The sequence below is a fragment of the Leucopleurus acutus genome, assembly GCF_964270905.1.
Source record: "Leucopleurus acutus genome assembly, chromosome: 9".
Classification (NCBI taxonomy): domain Eukaryota; kingdom Metazoa; phylum Chordata; class Mammalia; order Artiodactyla; family Delphinidae; genus Leucopleurus; species Leucopleurus acutus.
Window position 1 is genome coordinate 10,163,684 of NC_139144.1, and position 13,654 is coordinate 10,177,337.

Sequence of the window (13,654 nt, forward strand, 5' to 3'; positions counted from 1 at the left end):
CCTGCCCTCACAATGTCTGATTCCCCAACATAGTCAATACTACTACCACTCACCCAGCTACCAATCTTGTGCACCTCCCTCTCTCACTTTCACCACATACTCTTTTTCAAGTCTTGTCAATTCTACCCTTCCACATCATCCAAGTACAGTTCTTGCCTCGGTATCCATTTCATGGTCATTCACTCGGATGAAGCCTTTGCTGGACTTTCACAATACCCTCCACTCTCCCTTTGTTCCAGTGTCTGGCCCACTCCAGGCCACATCAGAGCCAGAAGGCTCTTTTTGCAACACAGATCTGAGCATGTCATTCACCTGTCTCAAAGTCCTAGGATGACAGATGACCTCTTTCAGAGAATAATTTGCCAAAAACATTCCTTTTTGGAGAGCTGTTTATTAAAAAGGACCCATACCCTTAGAGATCCTGCTATTTCACCTCTGGCAATCAAGCCTAAGCTCACCACACAATGATGCTTATTACAGCATTATTTACTTTATATAAAATTTAGAATATCAGGGGCAGTTAACTCATACCGGGCACTTGATATATGCCAAGCATGTACTAAACATGTATCATCTAAGTCTCAAAAAAACACCTGTAAAAACATGTGGACACGGAGGGTGGGAATGATTAAGTGCCTTGCCCTCTGACATCCATGTCCAGTGTGTTTATTCACTACAGGTAATGATTAAATAAATTACTGGTAATGTACTTACGGAATGCTAATGTTAAAAATTACAGTTATGGGGCTTTCCTGATGGCACAGTGATTGAGAGTCCGCCTGCCGATGCAGGGAACGCAGGTTCATGCCCCGGTCCGGGAAGATCCCACAGCCGACGGAGCGGCTGGGCCCGTGAGCCATGGCCACTGAGCCTGCGCGTCTGGAGCCTGTGCTCCGCCACTGGAGAGGCCACAACAGTGAGAGGCCCGCGTAGCGAAAAAAAATAAAAAATTACAGTTATGAATACAGTTATGAAACTATATGAAAAAGCGGGATACAAAATATACCATAATTTATTTTAAGTAGAGGTAAAAGATTGGTAGTAGATATGCTAGAATGTCAACAAACAGAACTGAAATGTGGCAGAACTGAAAATACCTTTTCTTTCTTCTACTGCTGTACATTTTCCAAATTCTAGTTAATATATTAAACGCCTGCAAGGACTCCCAATTCCTTACAGGACAAAAAAGTTATCCCAGCACTGCCCCTAAGGCCCACCCACTCCCATCCCCAGCTCCAGCTGCGCTTAAACCCCAGTCATCCCCTCCCCGCCCCAAGCCCAACCACGTCTCTCCCGGGCCACGAATCCCCTTGTCCCTTTTCTGCACCTGCAGAGACCCTACTCATCCCTTAGGGCCCAGCTCAAACGTCGACTCCTCTGCTCAGCCCTCCAGATTCCCCGACAAGGGCATACCCTCCTTCCTCTGGGGCCAGCCGCCGTCACTCTGCCCAGGAGGCCCGCGCACATGGCCCAAGGCGTGGCGAGTCCGCAGCTGGTTCCAAGTGCCGGGTGGAGACGCTCGGCTCGCCCCGCCCCGCCCCACGCTAGCCCCACGTGACCTCGTCCCCCACCCCGCGCGCGCGCAGCGCGGTTCCCTTTTAAGGCCGCGCGGGCGCTGGTTCTGCTTCCCTCACTGGCAGGTGTTACCATACCCTGTTCCTTCTCAGCCGCCGTTCACTTGGCGGCCGCGCCACCCCCGCCCGCGAATCGACGATTCGGACTAGCAAGGAGCCCGAGGGCGGGAGGACTCCTTACCTTTTGGGTCCGCCTCAGCGCCATCCTGCCCCCGCTGCTGGGGACAGGGGCTACCGGCCCGGGGCTGCCAGAGGCGGCCACTGGCCGGCTCGGCCGCCGCGCTGTGCGGCAAGCTGGGAACGGCCGCCTGCGCGTGCGCGCCGCGGGGCACTATGGGGCGGTGTTCTGCCTGTGGCGCGTCTCGGCGCATGTCGGCGCGTCCTGGCGCCGGCGAGCGAAGCAGGCTCTGGCGACCCGGAGCGGCCGCGCCGCCGGTTGCCTCTCCCCTGGTCTCTGTCGCCCGGCGACCCTACTTCCCGGGTCAGTGAGGGTCTAGGGAGGCTGGCGGAGAGAGGGGGCGGTCGTTGCTTTAACAGGGACCCGCCGAGCACCCAGGAGGTACCGCAGCCATGCCCTCTGACCCAGCCCCCCGCCGTGTTCCATCCCAGGCTGTCACATACTCCTGAAAGTAGTGGTTCTGCTTTGAACTTAATTCTGTAAGTATTCATCCCCTTTCATGTGTTATTTGTCAAATATGTTACAGCTTTTTCCGTAGAAATACACGTAGTAGAGCTTTATATGCAGTGGGCCTGGAGATGTGCATTTTCAGTAATGCTTTAGTTGATTTTGATGCACTGGCAAGGGTGAGAACCACGGCCTTAAACTGTACATATCCAAACGTAACTGTCTTCTTCCCCCTTTTCCCAAGACCTGACAGGCATCTAGGTCAGAGTTTTTGGGCTAGGAGCTATTAGTGTGTCAAAGTCAGTTTAATGGGTTGCAACCAATATATATATTTTTTTAATGAAATAAAATAGAATGCAAAATCTCAGTGCATTTCGCATAATAAAGGTGAGAATTGTGGAAGTTCTGTTGTGTGTGTTTGTGTGTGTGTGTGTGTGTAGATGATAATATTTATCCTCCAAATTTGGAGGCTTTTGAGAATGAAAGGGGGTGCAACTCTAGGACCAAAGGTGTAATCTGAGGCTGTCTCTGACCAAACAGGATGTATGGTCATCTGCATGTGAGTACACCGAATATAAAATGTATCTCAGACATTTCCATGGTCCCCGGCCATGTCTTTGTCCAGAAGTCTTAAAGGATGCCCCGTGGCCTGCATGGATTGCATCCCATGCCATGGAAGCCCCTTCAAAATCCAGTGTCATCCAGTGTGGCTTACTATCAGGGGTTTACATCACTGCTCCGTTGACATTCCTTTACTCCTGGTTGCCCTCTAGAAAACTTCCTCTCTCTTTTTCCCCTAAAGCACAGCCATCATTCACCTTGTAAAGCCAGTTCAAGTCATTGCCCGCTGAATGGCCCTGGTTGGGCACCACCTCTCCTTGGTGTAGCATGGCAACACAAATTCCTGTTAGTCCATGAGTCATCCATCCCCACATTGTTTACATGGCTCGCCCCTCATAGAACAAGTGATCCTCAATTTTTATGAGTGTTTATAAGCTTGTGTGAGACTATAAACTTAAGTGACAGTGATGATTATCCCTGTATGGTGAGTTTACTAATAATGTTAATTTCTAAAATTTCCAGAGAATTTGCATCACTTGTGTAATCTAGAAAAAAGAAAAGAAACAGAATTGTGTTGAATAGCAAATGAAAAATTCCATTTCTCCTTCCTTTTGGTAGTCTAGAACATAGTCTTCTAAACTTTTTACATAGATTTTTATAGTTTTTTTATGTTGAAATAATTTTAGATATACTGAAGTCTTGCAAATATAATAAAAGATATGAAAGTTGACAAATTGGACTTCATAAAAATGTAAAACTTTTGTGCTTCAAACAGCACCATCAAGAAAGCAAAAAGAATGAGAGAAAATACTTGCAAATCATATATTTGATAAGGAAGTATCCAGAATATATACACTCTTACAAGTCATTAAAAAAGATAAACTCATTAAAAACTAGGCAAAGGATTTGAGTAGAAATTTCTTCAAAGAAGATATAGAAATGGCCAATAAGCACATAAAACAGAAAAAGCTCAACATCCTTAGTCATTACAAAAATGCAAATCAAGGCCACAATTAGATACTACTTCATACCCTCTTAGCTATGATCAAAAGGACAGATAGTAACAAGTGTTGGTGAGGATATTCACTGGTGGGAATATAAAATGGTGCAGCTACTTTGGAAAATAGTTTGGCAGTTCCTTAAAAAGGTAAACATAGAATTATATGACCTGGCAATTCCATTCTTAGGTATATACCCAAGAGAAATTAAAACATGTCCACACAGAAACTTGTATGCAGATATTTACAGCAACATTTTTTATGCTAGCCAAAAGGTCAAAATAACCCAGATGTTGAGTGGATAAGCCAGATGTCATACAGCCACACAGTGGAATAATTTTGGCAATAAAAAGGAGCGAGGTAGTGATAATATGCTGTATCATGAATATATTCAATTTCTGGGGTTGCCATATCAAAGTACCAGAAACTGGGAGGCTTAACAGAAATTTATTGTCTCATAGTTTTGGAGGCTGGAAGTCTGAAATCAAGGTATTGGCAGGGTTGGTTTCTTCTGAGGGGTGTGAGGGAAAATCTTTTCCATGCCTATCCTCTAGCTTCTTGTAGCCTCAGGCATTCTGTGGCTTGCAGATGGTGTTCTTCCGGTGTCTTGATCTCATCTTCCCTCTAAGTGTATCTATCACTGTGTCCAAATTTCCCCTCTTTATGAGGACTCAATCATTGGATTAGGGCCCACCACAGCTAATGACCTCATCTTTACTTGACATCTGCAGAGATCCAAATTTCAAATAAAGGCACATTCACAGGTACTGGGATTAGAACTTGAACATCTTTTGGGGGTACACAATTCAACACATAACAATGGATGAACCTTGAAAACATTATGCTGAAAGAAAGAAGCCGGTTACAAAAAGCTTCCATTTCCATATGATTCCATTTATGTGAAAGGTCCAGAATAGGCAACTCTAGAGACAAAGTGTATTATTAGTTGCCTAGGGCTGAGGGAGAGCAGGATTGCTAGTGGGTAAATTATACGTCTGTAAAGTTGTTTGAAATATAACAATACTCAGAGTTCTTGTATACCCTTCATCCAGCTTTTAATGTTAGCATATTACATAAGTGTAATATAATTATTTAATTGAGAAAATTAACATCTATACAATACTCTTTACTAATTTACAGACTCCATTTAAATTTCATTAGTTATCCAAACATGGATACCAAGGGGGAAAGGGGGGTGGGATGAATTGGGAGATTGGGGTCAATATACACTATTGGTACTATGTATAAAATAGATAAATAATGAGAACCTATTGTATAGCACAGGGTACTCTACTCAGTGCTCTTGGTGACCTAAATGGGAAGGAAATCCAAAAAAGAGGGGATACATGTATGCATATAGCTGATTCACTTTACTATACAGTAGAAACTAACAACATTGTAAAGCAACTTTACTCCAATAAAAATTTTTAAAAATAAACAAAATAGTTCAATAAAAGATAGTTCTTAAAAAAAATTATCCAAGCAATGTCTTTTTTTCTGGCTCAGGATCCAATTTAGGATCCCACGTTGTGTTGGTTTATCCTGTCGCCTTAGCCTCCTGGAATCTTAGACAATTTTTAGTCTTTCTTTGTCTTTGATGATCTTTGATGATCTTGACACGTGAAGAGTATGGGAAAATTATTTTGTAAGATGTCCCTCAATTTGGGTTTTCTGATTGATGAGAAATCAGTCAGTTTGGGTTTTCTGATTGATGCATTTTTGGCAAGACGATTACAGAAGTGATGTGCCCTTCTTGGTGCATCATATTAGAGGTACGTGAAATTGGTAAGTCATTAATGGTTAAGTCTGATCATTCTGTTAAGTTGTTATTTATCAGATTTCTCCACTGTAAAGTTAAAAAAATTTCTTTTTAAATTAATAAGTAGCTTGTGGGGAGAAACTTTAAGACTTTGCATTTACCTTATTTTTTAAATCAGAGTTTCATCCAGTAATTTTAGATTTCATTCTTGCTCACAGCAATTATTACTGTGGTATTTACCAAATGGTGATTTTCTATTTCCTGTTTTCTTTCTACCTTTGTTAAATGGAATTCTACTCTAAGGAAGAGCTGTCCTTTCCCCTCCATTTATTTACAGACAGTCCCTGACTTACAGTGGTTTGACTTATAATTTTTTGGTTTTACGACAGTGTGAAAGCAATAGAAGTTGAGTAGAAACTGTACATCGAATTTTGAATTTTGATCTTTTCCTGAGCTAGTGATATGTAGTATGATACTGTCTTGTGATGCTGGGCAGTGGCAGTGAACCAGTCAGTCACACAGTCAGGGAGGTAAACAACCAGTACACTTAGAACCATTCCGTACCCTTACAACCATTCTAGATTTTTACTTTCAGCATAGTATTCAATAAAATACATGAGATATTCAGTAGTTTATTATAATGTAGGTTTTGTGTTAGATGACTTTGTCCAACTTTAGGCTAACGTAAGTGTTCTGAGCACATTTAAGATAGGCTTGGCTAAGCTATGATGTTCTATAAGTTAGGTGTATTAAATGCATTTTCAACTTATGGGTTTATCAGGACATAACCCCACCATATTTTGAAGATCTGTATTTATTTATTCAATTATTTTGTTTATAACAGTATGGACTCATGGATGTTTATTCTGTCAGTTTTAATCCATTAGTGTCATTTATTATGCTGCTCAAATTGTCCCAAATGTGGCCACTGAAAGCTTGTAGGGAGCCTCTAAGATGGCCTCCAACAATACCTACCTCTTAGTATTCAGGCCCTTTCTTAATCTCTCCTTGAGTGTAGGCTGGATATAGTGACATTTCTAATGAATCGAAAAGGTGATGGGATGTCACTGCTGAGATTAGGGTTAAGTAAAAGACTGGCTTCTCTCTTGAGCAGACACTCTTGCTTTCTCATTCTCTTGTTCCCTTGCTCCTTCACTTCCTCACTGTGATGGAAACCAGCTGCCATATTGTGAGCTGCCCTGTGGAGAGGCCCCTGTGCCAAGGAACTGAGAGAGGCCTCCTAGCAATAGCTAGTGAAAAACAGGCCCTCAGCCCAACACCCCACAAGAAACTGAATCCTGCCAACACCATAGTAATGAGCTTGGAAATTCATCCTTCCTTATTTAAGCCTTGGGATGATCCTGGCTGACAGCTTGACTGCAACCCCATGAAAAACCTTGAGCCAAGGGAATCTGTATTAGTTTGCTAGGACTACCATATGTACCACAGGCTGGGTGCCTTAAACAGCAGAAATTTATTTTCTCACAGATCTGGAGGTCAGAAGTCCAAGATCAAGGTTCTGGCTGACCTGGTTTCCAGTGAGGGCTTTCTTCCTGGTGTGTAGATGGCCTCCTTCTCACTGTATATTTACATGGTCTTTCCTTGGTGCATGTACATAGGGATTGGGGCTGCATGGGGAGAACACTAGTTCTCTGGTGTGCCTTGTAAGGACACTAGCCCTATTGGATCAAAGCCCAACGTTATGACCTCATTAACCTTAATTACTTCCTTAGAGGCCCCATCTCCAAATACAGCCACACTCAGGGGTAGGGCTTCAAAATATGAATTTGGGGGGGAAATAAACAAGGACCAGGAAAGAGGCAACTTAGCAAGACAGAAAACTTACAGACAATAACTGCTTTACTGCAGCCAGACACCATGGAACAAAATGGGCCCTCATCCCCCTCAGCAAAGTTTAAGTGGGGAACCTAGACTTCCATGATTGTCTTTCTGGGATGATTTCAGAAAAGACCAAGAGAAGCTGGGATTGTCATGGCCACCCAATAATAATGAGACCTTTCCTCCTTCATAGTGTTCCTGAAAGTCATGAACATGTAGGGAGCAGTTACAAGGCACTCTCCCCTCTTCCCCCCACCGCCCATGCCTCGTATTAGGGTTCTCCTGAGAAACTAGAGGGAGGTGGGAAGAAGAGATGAACCAGGAACACTAAGGGCAAGAGAAGATTGATATCAGCTCAAGCATTTGCGCTTGAGCTTTTGTTCTGTTCAGGCTCTCAGTAGATTGGATGATACCCACCCACTTTGGAGAGGACCATCAGCTTTACTCAGTCCACCAATTCAAATGCCAACCTCTTCTGGAAACACTCTCACAGCACATCCAGAAATAATCTTTACAATCAAGGCATTCTATAGCCCAGTCAAACTGACATGTAAAATTAATCATCATACCCTTCCAGCCAGGGTGATGGAATTTCACCCCCACTTGGCAGAATTGAGGTGGGGTCTTCCTTTCTGTGCTGATGTGATGTGAGAGGAGCCTGTAAAACAGAAGATTTAAATAGGATCTGAGTCTCAATGCAGTAATCAAAATATCCAGGGTACAACTGAAAATCACTCATTATACCAAGAACCAAGACTATCTTAACTTGAGAAAGACAAGATAATCATCAGACACCAAACCAGAAATGACACAGAGATGGGCATTTTCTGACAAAGGTTTTAAAGCAGGCATGATGAAAATACTTTAATTAAAAATTTCTGAAAATGCTTGAAACAAAAAACTAGAAAGTCTCAGCAAAGAAATACAAAATATAAAGAGGAACCAAGTGGAAATTTTAAAGGTGAATATTACAATAAAGGAAATAGTAAACTCACTAGAAGGATTCAGCAGCAGAGTGGAAATGATAGGGAAAGGATTGGTGAAAGTAAAGATAAAACAATAGAAATTAACCAACAGAGAAAAATAGATTGGAAAAAAAAAAGTGAATAGAGGCTCAGGGACCTATGGTAGTATAACAAATGATCTAATATTTATCTCATCTGCATCCCAGAGGGAGAGGAGAAAGAGGGTGGGGTTGAAAACATATTTGAATAAATAATGACTGAAAAAAAAATTTGGCAAAAGACATAAAACTACAGATTCAAGAAGCTGAGCTAACCCCAAATAGGATGCACCCCCAAAAATATCATGCCAAGATAACATCATAGTCAAAATTCTGAAAACTAAAGATGAAAAATCTTGAAAGCAGAAAGAAAAAAAGAATACTTTACCTATAAGTAAAAAACAATTTGAATTACAGCAAGTTTCTTATCAGAAACTAAAGAGGCCAGGAGGAAGGGGCATCACATTTCCAAGTGCTGAAAACAACTATAACTAAGAATTCTATATGCAGTGAAAGTATTCTTCAGGAATAAAGTGTATAGATATCAAGACATTCTCAGATGAAGGAAAACTAGAAGGGTTTGTCACCAGTAGATCCACCCTATATTTTTTAAAAAGGGCTGAAGGAGGTTCTTGAACTGGAAAGGAGATGATAAAAGAAGAATTCTTGAAACATCAGGAAAGGAGATAGAACAATAGAAAGAGTAAAAATATTACTTAATACAATGGAATTTTTTTGCTTCTTAAGTTTTCTAAATTACATTTGGTGATTGAAGCAAAAATTGTAACATTGTCTATGGATCTCAAAGCATGTAGGGGAAATATTTAGGACAATTGTATTATAAATGACAGAGGGTAAAGGAACTGAAAGGATTGAAAGGTTTTTACACTTCACTCAAACTGGTGAAATCTTGACACCAGAGGACTATGAAAAGTTATGTGTGCATAATATAATACAACTAAATGTCTATACAAAGAGATACATTCAAAAGCACTATTGATAAAGCAAAATGGAATTCTAAAAGAAAAAAAGGTACAAGTAACCCAAAGGAAAGCAGCAGAAGAAAACAGAGGAAAGAAACAAAATGAAACAAAAAACCCCACTGAAGTCCTAGCATATCAATAAGTACATTACATGTAAATGTCTGAATATACCAACTAAAAGAGAAGAACAGAGTAGATAAAAAACAAGACCCTACTATATGCTCCCCACAAGAAACTCAGTTCAAAATTAATGGTATAGGTAGTAAAGTAAAAAGATGGCAAAAGATATGCAATGCAAACATTAATCAGAAAAAAGCTGTAGTGGCTACATTAATGTCAGGTAAAGTAGACTCTAGAGCAAAGAAGATTACTAGGGTCAGAGAGGGGCATTTCATAATACTAAAAGGGTCAGGCTATCAAGAAGAAATGGCAATCCTAAATTTGTATGTACCAAACAACAGAGCTGCAAAATACTTAAAACAAAAAGGGACAGAACTGAGAGGAGAAATTGACAAACCCATGATTATAGTTGGAGACTTCAATGCCCCTCTTTCAATAATTGACTGAACTATGTGGAAAATCAGCAAGGTTATATAATAACTCAACAGTACCATAAATTAACAGGATGCAGCATGCGCACACACACACCACTTCACCCAACAACAGCAGAATACACATTCTTTTCAAGTTCCCGTGGGTAGTTTACCAAGATAGACCACTTAGCATGATAGAGCCATAAAACAAACTTCAACATGTTTAAAATAAGTGAAATCATACTGTGTGTGTTCTCACCACAAATGAACCAAGCTAAAAATCGGTAACAGAAAGATAACAGGAAAATCTCTAGTTGGAAACAAGTGGCTAAATAATCTTTGAGTCAAAGAGGAACTCTCAAGGGAAATAAAAACAACACATTGAACTAAATGAAAATGAAATTAAAACATACCAAGACAAGTGGGCTATAACTAAAGTAGTGCTAGAGAAAAATTTATAGCACCAAATTCTTACATTAGAAAAAAGGGAAAGTCTCAAGAAAATCATGTAAGCTCTCACTTTAGGATCCTATCCGGTGCAGAAGTAGGGAAATAATGAAATTGAAAGTAGAGAAACAATAGAGAAAGTAAGCAAAAGATGGTTCTTTGAAAAGATCAATAATATTGCCAAATGATGCAAATTAGCAATATCAGAAATGAAGTGGGATACCACTACAAATCTTGTAGATCTCAAAGAAGTAATAAGGAAATATAAATAATTTTACATACATAAATTTGACAACTAAAGTGAAATGGACTGATTCCTCAAAAATCATCCAATATGGAATATAAATTTTTTTGTAGTTCTATAAATATTAAAGAAATTGAGTTTTTAATTTAAAACCTCCCAAGAAGGGACTTCCCTGGCGGTCCAGTGGTTAAGACTCCATGCTTCCAATGCAAGGGGCGTGTATTCAATCCCTGGTCAGGGAACTAAGACCCCACATGCCATGCAGTGTGGCCAAATAAATAAATAAATAAAATAGAAATAAAACATAAAAACTCCAAAGAAAGAATCAGATGTTTTCAGCAGAGAATTCTACCAAACATTAAAAGAAGAAGCAATTTTACACATTATCTACCAGAAAGCAGAAAAGGAGAAATTCCCCAACTCGTTTTGTGAGGCCAGTGTTATCCTGATACCAAAACCATACAAAGACCATTCAAGAAAGGAAAACTGCAGATTAATATCTCTAATGAATACAGATGCAAAAATTCCTCAATGAAACATTAATAAGTAGAATTCAGCAATATATAAAAAGAGCTTTGGGATTCTGGGAAGACAGAGTAGGAAGTGCCGGGAACCTTGTCTTCTTTCCTGGACAGTTATACTGGCAGAATCTGCTTGATATAGCTATGTTGGAACTCTGAAGTCTATTCAGACTTGCAACTTCAAGGAGAAGGGAAATTGCAGTTAATTTTGGTCAATTTCAGCAATTGCTACCCATCCCCCAACCTCACCTCTGAGACAGTCAGTTGTGCATTTGTACCAGGAGCAGCTTACATGCAGCTTGCTGACCCAAGGTGGGCAATAAGGACCCTGTCCTCCAAGTATCAGGGACCTGTTTTCTGATTGTTGATTGCTGCTTCTGATAATGGAAGTACAGACATAGAACTGGGCAGTCATTGCTGCACCACCCCTCCCATTGTTGCAAGCCCCAAGCCCTACAGCTGAAACAACTTCTAGGAGATTTAAAGAGCTGGCACTTTTCTCTCCATCTTTATTTATCTTTTCTCCTTATTTGGGGAGCCAGACATTTAAGGACTAGGACATTCAAAAGCAACCCATGTACAGATCACCATACATGTCTAAGGAAAAACACAGACTCAGACCTGATAAGACCTTAAGTTTATACCTCAGGCTTATCCCTGGGAGAGAGAGCATAAAACAATAAAAATACCAATAAAGTAAACAAAAATGAAAGGAAACGCTTGAGAAATGGAACAATCTGATTTCCAGACTTACTACATTGTTAGATTCAAATGTTAAATTTTCAGGGAAAAAATTATAAGATGTGCGAAGAAACAGGAAAAAAATTTTTTCCATGCAAAGAAAAAAAAATCAACAGAAACTGGTGAGAAAGGCCATATGGCAGACCCAATAGACAAAGAATTAAAAAAAACCTGTCTTAAAGACGCTCAAAAAACTAAAGGAATACATGGAGAAAGTCAAGATAATGATGTATGAACAAAATGGAACTATGAATAAAGAGAAAGTATAAGAGCACACTAAAAAGAGATTCTGGAGCTGAAAAGTACAATAACTTGAATGAAAAACTCACTAGATCCCAGTCAAAAGCAGATGTGAGTAGGAGAAGAAAGAATCAGTGAACAAGAAGATAAAACTATTGAAATTGTCAAGTCTGCAGAACAGAAAGAATAAAGATTGAAGGAAAGTGAACAAAGCCCAAGGAACCTGTGGAACATCTTCAAGAGTATCAACATGCATTGTGGGAGTCCCAGAAGAAGAGAGAGACAGACAGGAGCAAAGGGATTATTTGAAGAAATAATGCCTTAAAACTTCCCAAATTTGAAGAAAGACATGAACATAAACACTCAAGAACCTTAATGAACGCCTAATAAGATGAATTCAAAGAAGGTCACACTGAGACATAGAAACTGTTGAAAGCAAAAGAAAATCTTGAAAGCAGCAAGAGAGAAGTGATTCATCACATAGAAGTGATCTTCAGTAAGATTATCAGCAGATTTCTCACTTGAAACTTTGGAGGCCAGAGGTCAGTGGGCTGGTATATTCAAAGTGCCAAAAGAAAAATACCGAAAAGTATCAATCAAGAATCCTAAATCTGCCCCAAACTGTCCTTAGAAGGGAGGGAGAAATTAAACCAAAAGCTAGCACAAGGAATAAATAATAAAGATTAGAACAGAGATGATGAATGAAATATAAATTAGAAAAATGGCAGGGAAAATGAATGAAAACAAAACTGTTTTTTTTTTTTTTTTTAAAGGCGGCTTCTGGGAAGATGGTGGAGCCAGAAACACCAGGAATCTGTCTACCCAACTAGGCAAAAATTGCACCAGCAGAATCATCTGATATAACTGTTTTGGACCTCTAGAGTTTGTTGAACACAGGTAACTTTTAGGGGAACCCTTGGATGGTAAATTTCTGTCAATAATCAGCACTTGGCACAGTAGCAGCTACCAATTCCCAACACACAATCTGTGTGACTGTGTTCCTGGAGCAACTTGCACCCAGCTTGTGAGAGTCAGGGTGGGCAACAAGTACCTTTTCTTTCAACTATCAGGGATCTGTTATATGGTTGTTGATTGCTGCTTCTGATCACAGAGGTGCAGACAAATAGAGCTAGAGGGGAGCCATTGTTGTTGCACCTCCCATTATTGCAATCCCCTACCCCATCTGGCTCAAGTGTCTTTCAAGCTATTTAAAGGCCAGCACTCTTCATCCCCCCTTCATTTTTTGCTTTTCCTCTTTTGGGAGACAGATATTAAAGGCTAGACTATTAAAAACAACTGCATATATGGGTAAAATTAGAAAGTGATTACGCATGCCTAAGAAGAGTCTCAGAAAAGACATAAGCCCTTAACTTTACACCTTAGGCTGATTCTCAGGACAGAGACAGCCTATGGCAATCAAAAACAACAACAACAACAAACCCTGGGGAAGGGGGAAGAATCTGATTTCCAGAGCTACCACATTATTAGATTCAAATGTCCAGTATTCAACAAAAACATTACAAGGCATACAAAAAAACAGGAAAGTGTGGCCCATTCAAAGGAAAAAAATATATCAACAAAATATG

At 40.3% G+C, this 13,654-nt stretch overlaps 1 protein-coding gene across 1 annotated transcript in view; it reads left to right on the forward strand.

Annotated features, from left to right (window-relative positions):
* The first annotated feature begins 1,944 nt into the window (after positions 1-1,944).
* LOC309966439 (up-regulator of cell proliferation) overlaps positions 1,945-13,654 on the forward strand; it is a 93,116-nt gene continuing 81,406 nt past the window's right edge. Inside the window, exons 1-2 of the mRNA XM_082846495.1 lie at positions 1,945-2,231; positions 12,842-12,965. The gene's annotated coding sequence lies outside the window, so the exon portion shown is untranslated. The remainder of the gene's footprint in view (positions 2,232-12,841; positions 12,966-13,654) is intronic.